The sequence below is a fragment of the Lissotriton helveticus genome, chromosome 7 (assembly GCF_964261635.1).
Source record: "Lissotriton helveticus chromosome 7, aLisHel1.1, whole genome shotgun sequence".
NCBI lineage: Eukaryota > Metazoa > Chordata > Amphibia > Caudata > Salamandridae > Lissotriton > Lissotriton helveticus.
This window is the reverse complement of record NC_136068.1, coordinates 812,561,943-812,579,854: the sequence shown is the minus strand read 5'-3', so window position 1 is coordinate 812,579,854 and position 17,912 is coordinate 812,561,943. Positions and strand designations below refer to the sequence as shown.

Below are 17,912 nucleotides of genomic sequence, written 5' to 3'. Positions count from 1 at the left end.
TGAATTCGTTCGCAGCTTCTTTCTCTTAGTCATTTTAAAGCCACATTCATCCACCAGCTTCTGCATTCTTGCATTTGCCTCACACAGCCACTCTTGCAGCTTCCTTGCTCAAATTGGATAATTTGTGCTCGCTATAATAACCCCAAAAGCGTATGCCTACATTTCCCTTCACTATCTCTTCCAGCTCAGTTTTCAATTGTGCGATACTGTGTTTAGTTGTGGTGTTTTTTTGGGGCTACAGTTGAGTCACTTCCTCCTGAAGCAGGGGTATCAGGGAACCCCTGCCCCCCCTTGACTTTTAAGGGTTGCAACGATTGGTGAATCTACAGTTGTGTGGATAATACTTTGGGCAGGTTGGATTTGGGATGTACTCATGACTATGGGGTGGAGGGAAGACTCATACTTGTTAGGGTGTGAGATGTGGTAAGGACAGTTTGAGCTGTTGTGGTCTGTGAATGTTCCGGTCTCGGGATAACTCAGGGGCACACTGGGGCCTCAGTAGATGTTGATGCGGTGATTTCCTTCTCAGGGGAGATTTGAGGTGGTGTCCCTGTTCTCGAGGCTACAGTATATGGGAGTAGTCTTGTCCTCAAGAGTTCATCTAAAAAGCGATCTCCCTCATCACTCTCTTGGCCTGTCTCTTTCCTAGGGGTGTAATCGTGAATAAACCTTTTTGCGAGTCTTAAGCGTAAATCTTTTCCTGTTCTTCTCATGTGCTTCCTGATTCCAGAGGTTTAAAGCATTGAATTGGGTGGGTCTAGGTTGGGCTTTTAAGTCATACATTGGCCATCTTCAATTCTCTAGTTTTACTATGTACAACAATTCGCACAACAGGAATCTTAATTCACCATCCTTCTCTTTATATTGATACCAATGTTTGAGCCACACACACATGTGTAACCCCCTCTCCACCACCATCTCCCTAGCAGGTGTTCCTTCGGGTGGTAATTTCTCTTCCTGTCTTGATGGCTTCTTCAAGGAGATATTCCCCATTTTTCATTTTAAATGTCAGCAATCGTCCCATTTCTTGCTCTTCACACAAACGTTTCTCCCTCACAGAGCTCACAATTCATCCACCACACCAGCACAACCCAGTCAAACGTCAATCAATCACAGCGCTGTATTGACTTCTGCCAACCTATCGTTATATGGCACCATATGACGCCCTGACCAGGTCTGCTGTCAATTTTCTTATAAGTTTTCAAATTGAAAACTCCTATAAACTATAATTGTCTGCTTCTTCTAATGGATTGAATCTCTTCAGTAGTTTCCACCCTCATGCACAGAAGAATCAACAATCATCAACCTTAATTAGTACTTTCACTCATAGTGATATTATGTCCCTATTCTGGAGCCACTGATAGCGATTCACAGTACACCTCACCCTAGCAGACAGCTTTACATACCCTTAAAAAAAAATTGAGATTATAAATTCCACGAGTCCTACCAACCTAACTGCCACTTTATACTTCAAGTGTTTAACTAAAGCAATTGTACAGCACTGTTATCAATTCAATTCAAAAAGCTCTATTCGACAGAAAATCATGAAAGCATGTACAATACACAAAACTATCACAATACACAATAAATAGGACATATAAATACACATAATTAAAAACGTATTAAATTCCAATTTATACTGTCGAATTACAAGCACTATTAAAAGATCTCATACATGTATATATTTTAAAATTACTTCATAAGAACAAGCACTAAAATAAGAATGGGGCCTTATGACAAATTAGCAGCAATTGGCAATGGAGTACGTGCCCGGATAATCCAAGCCCACCTTAAAAATTTAGCTAGAGCGATAGCTATGTGTGGAGAGCATTCAGATTCTAGTATCCTTAAAGCTTCTGTACCAGCAGCGGTGCGTCCATTGGGGCGTAGGGGCGTAGCCCCACAAGCCCCATGGACGCGCTGCTGCAATAAAATAAACTGGTGTGACTGTCACTGTTTATTTAAAAAGTTTGAGCGAGCGTCGCCGGGAATCACCCGAGTTATCCAGGAGTGGGGAGTGCAGGGGGGCTGGTCTGGACTGCTGCGCAGCTTGAGTGACAGTCCACGACCACGTGACGCACTCAGCTGCAGCAGCAGACAGCCAGCCAAGGTATATAGCGCGCAAGTGATGTTTAGGGCAGAAACTTGCCTGCGAATGCGCATCAGTGTTCCCCCATAAGGGGGTGCTTGTTTAAGCTGGCCGCAGCCCCCGGCTTCGCAAGGGCGACACAGGGCGAGCATTCATGAGCCCCCCTAGGCGCCAGGATTGGCCGGTCACCGCAGGGCAATCCATTATTGGATGCCGCGCGTGACGTCAGATCCAGCCTCTCTAGTCTCTCGTCTCTACCCGCCATTAACGAATGCGAGTATTCCTGGTTGAAGGAATTGGGACTGGCCGAGGGAGGAAAACCATGGGGTGTATAACGGAGCTTGGGGAGGGAGAGGAGAGGTGAGTGGATTCTCTATATTTACTAGATAAGCAGTCTGTGCTGCTACTCGCCAGCTTAACTCATCCTCAGTACGTCCAGTGCTCCGTGGGCCGCCTCCGGTGCTATCTCTGGCTGCCGGCTCTGATTTGCGGACTCTGCCGGCGGTGCTCGCCCTAGTATCTGGGATTCCTGTGGGCTGGCAGGTGGCGCCGCCACGCCGTGCAAAAGATTATCTGGCCTCGCTCCACCTGTTGAACTAACATCCAGCCCTGCTGTCCGCGCCCCGGGACCCGTCACCGCTGCCAGGTTGCGTGCTGCAGGTTGTTGCCCCAGAGACGAGGCCTGTGCACTCGAGGGAAAGGCCGCTGGAGACACGGGGCAACGGCTTGACTCGCCTCTGTGTGCAAGGCGGCTTCAGCCTTGGCACTCCCGGCCATGTCGTCCTCCGGGACGCCAGGGCACATGTGGCTGGTATCTGAAGACACCTCACGCTGGGTGTCTTCATAGCAGCTAATGAGTGGATTTCTGAGTTGGGCGATGTCACTTGAATCGATGTTTGCATCTGAGTGCCCCCTTTCGGTGTTGTCATGGGAAGGGATGCTTGGGGCCACACAGGTCCGTTTCGCTGTGTGTCGTCATGGTGCCCAGTGCTTGGACTCGGAAGTTCTTGTTGTATGTCGTCGTAGCAGCCAGTGCTTGCATGTGGGTGAACTTCTGTGTGTGTGTCGTCAAGGGACGCTGTGCTTGATTCTTGGGGTGTCTCTTGTGTGTTGTCGTAGCAGCCAAAACTTGCATCCGGGTGCCCCTCTCGTTTGGTGCCATCCTGATGCTCGTGTGTAGCACGTGGGGATCCCTCTCGATGGGTATATTCTTGGGATGTGTTGTTAGGGTTTATCCTAACGTAATATCCGTCACCATTGTGACAGAGTAACTCGTCCAACGAGATCTAAACCAGACCTTAATCTGTACAACAAAAATAATGGCCTAACAGTGAATCTATCCAAAACAAAGATAATACATTTTAGCGGAACGCCAAACAATTTAAATGGACAATAAATAACTCAATAATTAAACATGCAGACTCTTACCCTTACTTATGTGTCATTATTGATAAACACTTCAAGTGGGAGGAACATCTACAGAACATGAAGAACAAATGCAGAGAGGTCGCAAAGGCATTAAAACTATTCTCTTGTCTGTATGGAGGTAGGTTATGGAGCAAACAGTCACTACTGTCACAACAAAATTCATTCCGATTTTACCGTATTATTCACATTTTATCAACCAAAGAGGGTTGACAGTCTGGATTAAAGTTTTATGAAAAACATCCATCACGTTTTTAATTTAAGACAATGAATTCCACATTCTCACATTGGACTAGAATTTGGATTAACGTACTTAAATTCCTTACATAGTATGGCTCTCATAAATTATATATGTGACAGTAACATAGGAGTTGACGGCAGCATTAAGAATTTAGGGGCTCATTATGATGGCGGGCGGACATCAGTCCGCTCGCCATCATGATGGTGCTGGGACTGTCCGCCAGACATGCGGTGGTCCCACCAGTGCAACTTGGCGGGCGCATCCTGGCCTTTTAACATTGCGGACGGTGCTGCTGGCTGCAGCACCATCCGCAATGTCAAAAGAACATTCACAGCATTTCCCTGCACCACGTGGCAGGCACAACACGGTGCCTGCCACTTGGTGGATGGAACTGCAGGGGGTACCATGGGTACCACCGCAGTGCACCCCCCACACACAGAGGGGACCTGCAACGGGTCCCCAAAGCCAGTCTCCGCCTGTCTTTTTGAGGCGGGATATCCGCCGCAAAAAGACAGGCAGAAGGGCGTACCATAAACCCTACGGCGGTGCCTCCACGGCACTGCCCAATGTTGTCCTGGTTCCGGGTTCCGCAAGGCAGGCGGAAAAGGACCGCCTTGCGGAACAATGGCGGACAGACTTTCCATCCGCCGTGGTACCATTAGGAGTCCCACCACCATCCTAATTTGGTGGCAGGAATGTGAGAAATTCTACCTACATTAGTTTCTTTGTTAACTGTTGTTGCACTGGTTACATTAATCAAGTTTGGTGAAGCATTTCCCTCCAGGAGATAGAAATCTAACATCCACTCAACTATAGCTAATGGTATGGCAACCACCAAAGCTACTTGGACAATTTTACAGCTTTTAAGGTTCATGTTAATCTTGTTTCAGGTCAAGGGAAAGTATTTTCGTCTTGTTGCTTGCAATGTGTTAGTCCTCTATTCATACCCTGTTGTCTCTACCCTATCTCAAAATCTACTGTGGCAATCAGCTATGTCAACTGGATGCCTAAGGCTCTAAGGTCCTCTGACTGTTACCGTAATATTGCTGAATTGTTCCTTGATGTTTGTCTGTCTTTTGGCAGAGACGTCTTGAATGTCTTTTGTCTCTCTGACTAGATTCATGGAGGTTTGTCAGGGTCAGTCAAGAAGACATCTGACTTGTTATTGTTCTTCACAAAGTAAGTCCAATCATGACCTTTATTGAGTTTTCTCTCTCTCTCCTTGATCTTTTACTCCCTATCTGCTCTAAGTCATCATCGCTGATTACCCTCAGTCTTTGGTCTTCTTGGTCTTCAGGCTCTTTGTTACTTGTCTCTGGTCTCCTCACTCTGGACAGCACTCTTTTTCTTCTGCCTTCACTTTTCAACCATTTTTTGTTGCACTGCACTCTTTCTTTGTGGTACTGGATATTTCAGGCTCATGAGACACCTGTTCATCGTTAGGCACCAGAGCTTCCCTTGGGGTCACTCCAGCTCCATTCTCTGCTCCTGAGGAACTCTCTTCACCCTGTTCCATCTCAGTTCTCCAGGTAGTTTCTGATTGCTGGTGTATCCTGAGTCTCATCCTGTGATCTCAGCTGTCACTTGCTGCTGAGGATTCTGCCTCTGCTTGATGTTCTTGATCCGACCGTGACTCTGGCATATGGGGTTGAGGATTCTCAGGCTGGCCCTCTCTCTTGTCTTCTGATGCTTCAGAAACTTCAAATTGAGGTAGACGTGTGGAATTGGTGGATGTTGTCGCCCCTTCTTCCTCTTCTTGTCTCGCTCTCTTTATATGTGAAGTGTGAATCCAGTTAGTCAAGCCTGCACATTTCATGATGGTATTGGTCACTAAGATAACCTGTTATGGCCCTCGCAAATGCTCTTCCAGCCATGATTGGCTAATGTGTGAGAAAACGAATGCACCACATCAACCAATCCTTTACAGTACTCAAGAACTAGGTCATCTGTGATATTCACAAGGGCAGCTGCTGGAACAGAGGGAATTCTCATCACTCTTCTCATTAACGCTTCATGTGGGGAGAGTCCGGTTGTTCTGCATGGAGTACTTCAAATGTTCATGAGTACCAAGGGGAGTGCATCCGGTCATTTGAGAGACGTGGAAGCGCATGCCTTAGCTAATTTTGCGTTGATCACCACATTTACTTTCTCTACAGTGCCAGAGGCTTTTGGTGTGAAACTGCAATGGAATCTCTGGTTAGTCCCTAAGTCTGTACACAGTAGCTGCATCACCTCTTTCTTGAAGTGAGTCCCCTGATCTGATTCAAGATGAACTGCATCCAAAATCGCAGGATCAATTCCTGCAGGAATACCTTGGCAACTGTCAGAATATCACATCTCCTGGTGGGATAGGCCTCAACACAACAGGAAAATAAGCACACAACAAATAATATATATCTCAGTTGATTGCATCAGGGCATTACCAAAAAGTCGATCTGGAAACCGTAAAAAGGACCATCAGACTTCCCTATGTGACTCATTGTCATAAGTACTCTTTTTCCCATATTCCGTCTCTGACACATCATTCCACTGAGGATGGTACCAATACTTCTTGAAAGTCAAGACCATTCCATGTCCTGGACCATGCATGCGTCTCGTTATAGCAGGCAACACAGAATCAGACTGGACTAGTTTTCCTTCCCCTGACAACCAAATGTCACTGCCATCCTTCACACAACCCGCCTTTTCCCATTTCGCATTTTCAATGTCAGAGGCTTTATGTTGTAGTTCTCTCAGCTCATTAAAGGTCTGCACTGTGTTCAATAACATGTTTGAAACTGCCTCACCCTCAGTACTGCATGGTTCGTCCAAGTGAAATGTGTCGGACTCAAGGGCACAATATCAAGTGAATTTGTCTGCAATTCTTTACCTGTGGTGACAAAGTCCTCACCACTTTTGTATGCAACACACTTGAGAATGGCTAGCTCCCATGGCAATTGAAGTGCATTCAGTAAGTTTGAAATACACAATCCATTCCAAATGGGAGAACTGGATGACATCAAAAATACTCTCTGTGACCACAGCTGTTCATAATCATACACCATGCCGAACCTATACTGGCTGTCAATATAAATGATTACTTAATTCATCAGAGGTGCAGCAGGCACTGGTAAGGGCAACAGGTAGGATGCTTCCACAACTCCACTCAGGGTGCAGACGGCATAGGCTGCTCTTAAAATGCCACGTCTGTCTCTCAAACAGGAACCGTCAACAAACAATGTATGATCAGATTCAGCTAGGGGCACATCCAACATTTCTAGTTGCTGTTTGGTGCACTGTCAGTTACATTGATGCAGTTGTGGTCAAACTCATATTCATCCAGTGTGGGCAAAAGGATAACAGGTTTGATGGCATTACATCTCCGCAATTACACATTTTCTGCAGCTAAAATGTATCTCTCGTAGAAAGTTAGACGGCTATTGGTCAGATGCTGTGTGTGGGTGTGTACATTTCATGAACATTACAATGGAATGGGGACTCTGACAATCAGGGGATGACCCATTACAATGCCCTCGGTCTGTTGAATACTAAGACTAACCACAGCGACCACTTTAAGACAACCAAATAATGATATGGCTACTGGGTCATGGGCCGCTTATAGATAGGCAACAGGACGTTTGGAATTGCTATGAGTCTATGACAGCACGGCTAATACACACCCTCTTGTTCATGACAGAACAGTACAAATTCTTTGTTGTAGTCTGGATTCCATGAGTGGGTGCACTACACAACACATTTTTGAGCTCTCTGAAGGTTCTCCTGCTTTTGTTATTCTTTGGCACCAGGTCATTGATAATAGTGTGTGTGAGCAGCAGTAGGGTCTTTGACACAAGGGAAAATTCAGGAATCCATTGTTGATAGAATCCAACCATTTACAAAAACATTCTCATTCTTTATGTGGTGGGGAACTTCTTTTTAGGACAGTTTCAATGTGCTTATGGGACACTCAACTTGCTTCCTTCTACATCTGATGTCCCAGGTATCTGACTTCCTTCTCTGGAGAAACCTTATGCCCCTTCTCAGTGAGATGGTTAAGCAAAGCAATGGTGTCTTGTCTGCAGGCTTCCTTTGCTAATGACACCACAAGCAGGTCATCAATATCCTGTACTAGAGCTGAGCTACATGGCAATTAAGAAGGTCTCTAGTTTTTTTTTCAGAATCTGATTGAAGTATGGGGGATTTTCTGTATGCCCTTGAGGAGCACAACACCACACAATGTTTCTCTTGGAATCTAAATGCAAAGGGGTATTGACTCTCTATGTGCACTGGGATGGAAAAGAAAGCCTGACACAATTTAATGACCATAAATCACTCGACTTCTGAGGGAATTTGGAACAGGATCACAACTGGGTTCAGTATCACTTGAAAGCATGGGACAACTATTTTGTTCATTTTGTGGAGGTCCTGCTCTATTCTCTACTTATTAGCTTTTTGCCAGGTCTTTTATTGGCGAGTTACATGGACTCCTGATAACCTCCCTCAAAATGCCCTGCCCTATCACGTCCTTAATGATTGGGGAGATGCTAGCTATTGACTCTGGGGTCAATTTGTAGGGTTGTGTCTGAGGGAAAGTTGTATTGGTTCTGAGGGTAATCTTTACCGGCTTTGCATTCTTGATTAACCTTATCTCCCTGCCGGGGAAATCCCACACCTCCTCTCTGACTGATTCTTTGAGGCCGGGATGTAAATCTTCTTTCATAAGGACAGGTTACAATCTTACTGTGGACTTTTGTGATGTCAATTTGAATTGTGCGTCCGTTGCTTGGATCTCTATTTCTATACCATCAGGTGTGCAATAGGTCATGCAGTCGAGCTTCCAAAGCAGGTCTCTTCCTAACAGATTCATGGGACTCGAATCAAAAATCACAAACTGGTGATGGGCTTGAATGGTACCTATCTTCACTGGAACTGGGGCTCAAACCTGATTGGTGATCTGCTAATTTATGATGCCCACAACTTGGACTTTCTTTACCGTGAGGGGTAGGTTCTGGACCTCAACCATCCTGAGGGTGGAACGAGTAGCTCCGATATTGATCAAAAAGGACACAGGGTGTCCATTCACTTCATGTTCTACATACGGGCCACTCTGATCTACTTACAGCACTGCTCCAAGTACACAATCCTCCTGTCCCCTCAGGCACCGTCATGGGGCCTGTTCAAATTCACAGGACTTTAAAACATGATGGAGACCTGGGGGCATGAGTTGCAAAAGACTACTGATGAGTCTTTGCTTGGGCCTGGAATAGTGTGTTTCCCCCCTGTATCTGGGTTGGTATCTGCGGGGCATGGGGTAACCCTAATTTGGGACATTTCAGATAAAATTCCAGGGGGGGGGATAGCATCTCGGGGACCCTTTCCTAAAACATGAGGATTTGTACTTGAGCATTGAACTGCATCTGGTAAGGATTGTAGCAACATTCCCTCTTCCAATGGTTGACTGTGTTGCAAATGTGACATGGAGTAGTTTTCTTCAAAACATTGATATTTGTGCTATTCCCAATCGATCTGCAGTGGTTCAGCAACCTAAAATATATGAATCATATCACTTGTATTACATAGAAATTCAACAAGGTTTCTTCAGATAGTTGACACATTCAATACACGCTTTTTCAATACATAATATCAATTAAACATATTATATTTGGAATCCTTTATTCATTTTCTTCTTTTCACATTCCATTAAGAACTGTAGCCAACACGTGTCATGCTCACAGACATCTTCAGGGCTCTCAGTCAGGGAATGATAATCAATAATTGTTGTATCCAATAATTAGTTCAGAAACGTTCTGTATATTATCATAGTATCCAATTTTCAATTTTATGGGTCCAATCCAATTTGTGGGGTCCTCTAGTTGAAGGACCTTGCTGCCGGGTCGTACAACTCTGCTCCTTGCTGCTGCTCTCCTCGTGGGACAAACAGTAAATTGCTACACCATCAGGTGTGCAATAGGTCATGCAGTTGAACTTCCAAAGCATGTCTCTTCCTAACAGATTCATGGGACTCGAATCGCAAATCACAACCTGGTGATGGTCTTGAATGGTACCTATCTTCACCGGAATCTAACCCTGAATTCACTGTACCCAAGCCTCTTGCGCTGCCACTCTCTTACAACTTTGTTCAGCGATCATCAACCTTTCCTCTGTCCCTTTTGCTTTGCCCCGAGCGTGTCACTGAATTAGTTTGTGTACTGCAAAATCTTACCAAGGAGCTTCAATTGCCAGCAGGATATTCCCTGTTGTATCTGAGAGCTAATGTCAAGTTGCTATCCATACACAAAGGATGTGAGGAAACCACCCATGTTTTCACCAAGTGGGTCATTCATACCACTATGCTCCCTGTACACTTGCATTAGTTGCTCAAAGTATGCACGCACCGATTTCTTAAGCTCTTGGGTAGACCTAAAAATCTTGGCCCAATTAATCTCTCTCTGTGTAAACTTTATTTTGAGGTGGGCAATGAGTGTACCATATTTTCCTTTCACTATTGGCAGTGATGCGTTTGGGTCTGTATTCTCGAAGGTTCTTGAGTGGTCCAATCTAAGGCTTGCATGCATTCAGCCCACAAGACTTTCAGGTTTACCACTTCAAAAAGCATATATACATCTTCCCACACTACCTTTGAAATAGTCACAATCTAAACGATGTGGGTGTATCATTTATCTGGGTTCTCTCTCAGCTTTTGGAGAGAGTTCGTGAAGTGGTAGAGATCTGCTCTGGAGCTGGGAATGTGTATGTAAGCTCCTCCCTGCAAGGGTATTCTTGTATGATTTTTCTGCACTTTCTGTATTTTCACTCCCTGTGGTTTCTAACTTCTTTCACCTTCCATCTCTATTTCTTCGACCACTGCTCCCTGAAATTAACCAGATTACTCCATTCCCTGAAACATTCAATCACTTCCTTTACATGCAACTTTAACCCTTTCAATGACTGTGACTTCAAGTCCTTATCACTTATAATCATCCTGAATTCGTTCGCAGCTTCTTTCTCTTAGTCATTTTAAAGCCACATTCATCCACCAGCTTCTGCATTCTTGCATTTGCCTCACACAGCCACTCTTGCAGCTTCCTTGCTCAAATTGGATAATTTGTGCTCGCTATAATAACCCCAAAAGCGTATGCCTACATTTCCCTTCACTATCTCTTCCAGCTCAGTTTTCAATTGTGCGATACTGTGTTTAGTTGTGGTGTTTTTTTGGGGCTACAGTTGAGTCACTTCCTCCTGAAGCAGGGGTATCAGGGAACCCCTGCCCCCCCTTGACTTTTAAGGGTTGCAACGATTGGTGAATCTACAGTTGTGTGGATAATACTTTGGGCAGGTTGGATTTGGGATGTACTCATGACTATGGGGTGGAGGGAAGACTCATACTTGTTAGGGTGTGAGATGTGGTAAGGACAGTTTGAGCTGTTGTGGTCTGTGAATGTTCCGGTCTCGGGATAACTCAGGGGCACACTGGGGCCTCAGTAGATGTTGATGCGGTGATTTCCTTCTCAGGGGAGATTTGAGGTGGTGTCCCTGTTCTCGAGGCTACAGTATATGGGAGTAGTCTTGTCCTCAAGAGTTCATCTAAAAAGCGATCTCCCTCATCACTCTCTTGGCCTGTCTCTTTCCTAGGGGTGTAATCGTGAATAAACCTTTTTGCGAGTCTTAAGCGTAAATCTTTTCCTGTTCTTCTCATGTGCTTCCTGATTCCAGAGGTTTAAAGCATTGAATTGGGTGGGTCTAGGTTGGGCTTTTAAGTCATACATTGGCCATCTTCAATTCTCTAGTTTTACTATGTACAACAATTCGCACAACAGGAATCTTAATTCACCATCCTTCTCTTTATATTGATACCAATGTTTGAGCCACACACACATGTGTAACCCCCTCTCCACCACCATCTCCCTAGCAGGTGTTCCTTCGGGTGGTAATTTCTCTTCCTGTCTTGATGGCTTCTTCAAGGAGATATTCCCCATTTTTCATTTTAAATGTCAGCAATCGTCCCATTTCTTGCTCTTCACACAAACGTTTCTCCCTCACAGAGCTCACAATTCATCCACCACACCAGCACAACCCAGTCAAACGTCAATCAATCACAGCGCTGTATTGACTTCTGCCAACCTATCGTTGTATGGCACCATATGACGCCCTGACCAGGTCTGCTGTCAATTTTCTTATAAGTTTTCAAATTGAAAACTCCTATAAACTATAATTGTCTGCTTCTTCTAATGGATTGAATCTCTTCAGTAGTTTCCACCCTCATGCACAGAAGAATCAACAATCATCAACCTTAATTAGTACTTTCACTCATAGTGATATTATGTCCCTATTCTGGAGCCACTGATAGCGATTCACAGTACACCTCACCCTAGCAGACAGCTTTACATACCCTTAAAAAAAAATTGAGATTATAAATTCCACGAGTCCTACCAACCTAACTGCCACTTTATACTTCAAGTGTTTAACTAAAGCAATTGTACAGCACTGTTATCAATTCAATTCAAAAAGCTCTATTCGACAGAAAATCATGAAAGCATGTACAATACACAAAACTATCACAATACACAATAAATAGGACATATAAATACACATAATTAAAAACGTATTAAATTCCAATTTATACTGTCGAATTACAAGCACTATTAAAAGATCTCATACATGTATATATTTTAAAATTACTTCATAAGAACAAGCACTAAAATAAGAATGGGGCCTTATGACAAATTAGCAGCAATTGGCAATGGAGTACGTGCCCGGATAATCCAAGCCCACCTTAAAAATTTAGCTAGAGCGATAGCTATGTGTGGAGAGCATTCAGATTCTAGTATCCTTAAAGCTTCTGTACCAGCAGCGGTGCGTCCATTGGGGCGTAGGGGCGTAGCCCCACAAGCCCCATGGACGCGCTGCTGCAATAAAATAAACTGGTGTGACTGTCACTGTTTATTTAAAAAGTTCGAGCGAGCGTCGCCGGGAATCACCCGAGTTATCCAGGAGTGGGGAGTGCAGGGGGGCTGGTCTGGACTGCTGCGCAGCTTGAGTGACAGTCCACGACCACGTGACGCACTCAGCTGCAGCAGCAGACAGCCAGCCAAGGTATATAGCGCGCAAGTGATGTTTAGGGCAGAAACTTGCCTGCGAATGCGCATCAGTGTTCCCCCATAAGGGGGTGCTTGTTTAAGCTGGCCGCAGCCCCCGGCTTCGCAAGGGCGACACAGGGCGAGCATTCATGAGCCCCCCTAGGCGCCAGGATTGGCCGGTCACCGCAGGGCAATCCATTATTGGATGCCGCGCGTGACGTCAGATCCAGCCTCTCTAGTCTCTCGTCTCTACCCGCCATTAACGAATGCGAGTATTCCTGGTTGAAGGAATTGGGACTGGCCGAGGGAGGAAAACCATGGGGTGTATAACGGAGCTTGGGGAGGGAGAGGAGAGGTGAGTGGATTCTCTATATTTACTAGATAAGCAGTCTGTGCTGCTACTCGCCAGCTTAACTCATCCTCAGTACGTCCAGTGCTCCGTGGGCCGCCTCCGGTGCTATCTCTGGCTGCCGGCTCTGATTTGCGGACTCTGCCGGCGGTGCTCGCCCTAGTATCTGGGATTCCTGTGGGCTGGCAGGTGGCGCCGCCACGCCGTGCAAAAGATTATCTGGCCTCGCTCCACCTGTTGAACTAACATCCAGCCCTGCTGTCCGCGCCCCGGGACCCGTCACCGCTGCCAGGTTGCGTGCTGCAGGTTGTTGCCCCAGAGACGAGGCCTGTGCACTCGAGGGAAAGGCCGCTGGAGACACGGGGCAACGGCTTGACTCGCCTCTGTGTGCAAGGCGGCTTCAGCCTTGGCACTCCCGGCCATGTCGTCCTCCGGGACGCCAGGGCACATGTGGCTGGTATCTGAAGACACCTCACGCTGGGTGTCTTCATAGCAGCTAATGAGTGGATTTCTGAGTTGGGCGATGTCACTTGAATCGATGTTTGCATCTGAGTGCCCCCTTTCGGTGTTGTCATGGGAAGGGATGCTTGGGGCCACACAGGTCCGTTTTGCTGTGTGTCGTCATGGTGCCCAGTGCTTGGACTCAGAAGTTCTTGTTGTATGTCGTCGTAGCAGCCAGTGCTTGCATGTGGGTGAACTTCTGTGTGTGTGTCGTCAAGGGACGCTGTGCTTGATTCTTGGGGTGTCTCTTGTGTGTTGTCGTAGCAGCCAAAACTTGCATCCGGGTGCCCCTCTCGTTTGGTGCCATCCTGATGCTCGTGTGTAGCACGTGGGGATCCCTCTCGATGGGTATAATCTTGGGATGTGTTGTTAGGGTTTTGGTTCCCCTCCCAGCATCACAGGAGTTGTCAGGGTCTCCAACATGTTCTCCATGGCATAGGGCCCCCTCTGATCCACAGATGGCCCCAGGTAGGGTCTCTTCCTGGCCTCCAGGGCATAGAGTCTTGGACAGGGTACCACTGGGCTCACTTTCTGCCCCTATCTGTTCAGGGGGCATACTCTCAACAAAGGTTTCCTTCTTGGGGCAGTGGCTGGCATTGCCTGCTGAGGGCATCTCGCCAGCCAGAACATATTTCTTGTGTTAGGTGCGTGTCCATGCTAGCAGCGTCAGAGTGAGACTTCTGCGCAGTCAACGAGGCCATTGGAGAGTCAACGGGGTGACAGGTGGCTCAGACAGGCAGGCCCTAGGGGCCACAGGCACTTGGAAGGTACTGGCAGGTGACAGTTGTCTAAGGCAGGAAGAAGGGGGCACCTGGCGCAACAAATGGGTGACAGGCGAGCAACAGGTAACTCAGGCAGGTGGCAGAGGCAGGTGGGAAGTGACTCCGATGGATAACAGGTAAGCCACTGTAGTTGTGTTCTGTGCATGGAGGGAACGTTTGATTACATCTCCACGTGTCTGACGTCAACAAGTTGTAGTATAGTTTTCTATCGTTGTGTTGCTTTATGCTGAGGACGAAACTGCAAATATAAATCTGGGACTAAATGAACTTCACATGTGTTAAGTGGGATAACCTGAAATTTCATACACCCAGGCATTCTTTAATGACTGGCCATTGGCCACCAGTTCCCCCTCCTTCTTACTTAAGGTCCTGTGTTGTGCCTGCTCATGTGAAGGACAATTTTTACTTCAATGATCAATGTCCGGATCGAGATGTGTATCCAGTGTTGTCTAGTATGTTTTGCGGAGCTATCGAAAATATCTGGTGGTCTTTGCGCAGGCACTGATCCTGTGCCATGTGAAGGCATATGAGGGTTTGATTGAATTGACATCTGGGCACCTGCTTCCAGTTGTTGCTTCTATTTCTTAGGTGAAGATTACACAACTCCGATGTAGCAACTGTTTGTTTTGGGGCAAAATTAGGACAAGCCAGAGTTGCTCCTTAGAGACGCCTTTACATTTTTATCCTAAATCGGAGGCAATATTCCTAATACAGTAGCTATGTTTCCACGATCAGAAAATGCAGTTTTGCCCGATTCAGGACTTTTCTCAGGAATATCTGGAATAAGACGTTGGCGATCATGTTTATCATTAGTTGTCTGTATTGATGTGCAGAGGAGTTTATACCAGTGTTGAGGTGATGTTAATCTCTGCCTTATTTCCATGCTCCATGACATTTTGAGTAGGTGGGTTTATCATATGGACTTTTAAATAAGAATTTTTTGCTCGGTTAAAACTGAACTCTCTGCACTGTAGGGTTTGCAGGCCCAGGTGCTCCTGTGCTAAAACATGCTTCAGCATTTGCTTTTTTACCCTTGATACAGCATAGCAAGGTGTGTGAAGGAGTTAAATACTCTGAGTGGGGATGTAGTACTTTTTACAACCCTCCTGATTTGCTGCACAGAGGCCCCTGTCCCATCCTGACCCCTTTGTAATTGTGACCTTAAAAGCTTTGCCGTTCAAGCTATTTTAGTATAACTGAGTAAGTGGCATGATCTTTGGGAAGGTGATTTATCACAAGAGCTTCTTGTGTTGCACTGCTGCAATATATATGCGGAATGACACCCTGTCTGGTGCTGGCACGTGGCGGCTGGAGGGCCACACTACACTCCGACTGCTACTGTCACATGTACTGCAGCGGCTGAAGGGCCACACTACACCCTGACACCCCCTCAGATGCTGGCACGTGTACTGCAGCGGCTGACGGGCCACACTACACTTCGTCAGCCCTTTAATGCAGCAAGCTGTACTGCAGCGGTTGTAAAGGTCATCCCACTATCCATGGCGGGCTCCTGCAGGAATGGCATGTGAATTGACACCTGCATTAATATGGCTGCAATGACCAGACCCTTCTCTACCCCCCTCCCCCCTTATCGGGGCAGCACTTGCCCTGCATTCTTTTTTTTTTTTTTTTGGTTTTTTTTCAGATTAGGGGCTGGTATTTGGATGTGACTAAGGCATGCCTCCTTGCTGAGTTTAGTCATAGCCGGAAAGTGGTCCAAAGTCACACACAACATTTTTAGTCACTTTTGATTTTTTGGGGTCAATACAATTTCTCTGCTAGGACGTTAATTTCTGGAGAAATAATACCTGCAATTAGCAGAATACAAAGTTATGTTCGTTGTGCACTAGATGGCATTGAACCAGTTGGCAGGTATGAGAATGTGGGATGAAAATACAATCCTAAAATAGGGGTAAACTGTCTTTACCAACAATGGTGCAAGCTGTGTTCAGGGCATCTGCCCCTCGTCTGGAACAGTTATTTAAGACTTTCTGAGTGACCTAGCACCTCTTACCTGGAAGGAATTACATTCTGTAAATATTGGAGGCAAACGGGAAAAAAGTTGTAGAGTGTACAGGCGATTCACATATTTGTGGTGAGCAGTCTGACATGGCCGCCTATAATGTTTCACCATGCCTACCCTGTTCCCTTTATTTCTTTCTTCTACTGTCATTCATTCTTTGATACTCACTCAATCTATTAAGTGGATTTTCCTTGCTCTCGTGGATGAGTTATATCAGTGTTTTGATGGCAGTAGTGTCAGGGCTCTCACGTCATTGGATCTCTTGGCAGCATTGGACAAAATTGAACATGCCGTCTTGGTCAACTTTTTGGCAACTTTGGTGGTAGGGAGAACATTTTTCCATTGGTTTAGTTGTTTTTTGACTAATTACGCAATGAGGTAGTGCTTCTCCCTTTCTTTTCACACTCAATTTACCTTTTCTTTCTGATGTCCTCATATCGCCTCTTTAAGCACTGCTATATTCAATGCTAGTGGCAGCTGTTTTTCCTGATTTACTATTAACTGATAAATCACTTTTGTCTCTGCTTCATTATATCTGTGGTTGACACCCAGATTTTCTTTCGTATTGATGGGGTGGTTTGACAGTCCCCTGCCCCAGTAAAGTTCCCTGCCAGCCATCCATTCCTGGATGCAGGCAAACTATCTCTAGATCAATGACTGTTAAGCGGCAATCCGAATCTGTAAGGCTCAATCACAAGTTTGGACAACCACCTGGTCCAATATATTAGGTTGACGTCCTCTGGGTATTCAACTGATTAATAGGTTTTTGATGTCAGCACAAGTCCAGGTCATTTCAAAAGTCTTTTGTGTATCAATTTCTCTCAAGAAAATGCTCCCATTGCTAACTTATTCGGAGCGTTGTATTTTGATGGTATTGTTACTAGCCCATTGTTTAGATTTTTGCAACAGTTTTTTTGTCTTGTCCTACCTAGTACCTGATTGTTCAGTCGTGACAGCGTCAAAATGCATTTGCCCAGCTTGCTCTCATTATCAATCCTCATCAGCACTTTTCTTCGGAGGTCTAGACAGCTGCGGCCTGTGCAGGTAAGAGCAATGGCTTTTATTTTTTTTATAATTAATACGTTAATAAAAGTTATTGTAATTTATAATGGCAATAGCTTAAACTTTTGTAAATAACTTTTGTGAAGATTATGTTCAGTGTATTTTATTGTGACGAAAATCCAAGAACAGAAGTGAAATATTAACATCTTTTGGTGACATTTGTAATATAGCTTGAAACATTGAGAGAACATATTTGAACCAGTTGTTGTTGAATGGTTGCACAGATTGATGCTGTGGTGGTACTTGAGTCTTGGTTACCTGGTAGCGCCTTAGTTTGCAGATCTGCAGCATTACCCAGACCAGGAGTAAACGCCCCAGCAACCAAGCCAGGAGTAAACGCCCCAGCTCATCTGCTGCAGCTTTGGCAGACTTGTCAGACCGCAT

General features: G+C 45.6%; 1 pseudogene; it reads right to left on the bottom strand.

Annotated features, from left to right (window-relative positions):
* Positions 1-13,221: 13,221 nt before the first annotated feature.
* On the bottom strand, positions 13,222-14,362 carry LOC144769296 (uncharacterized; annotated as a pseudogene).
* Between the last annotated feature and the right edge of the window lie 3,550 nt (positions 14,363-17,912).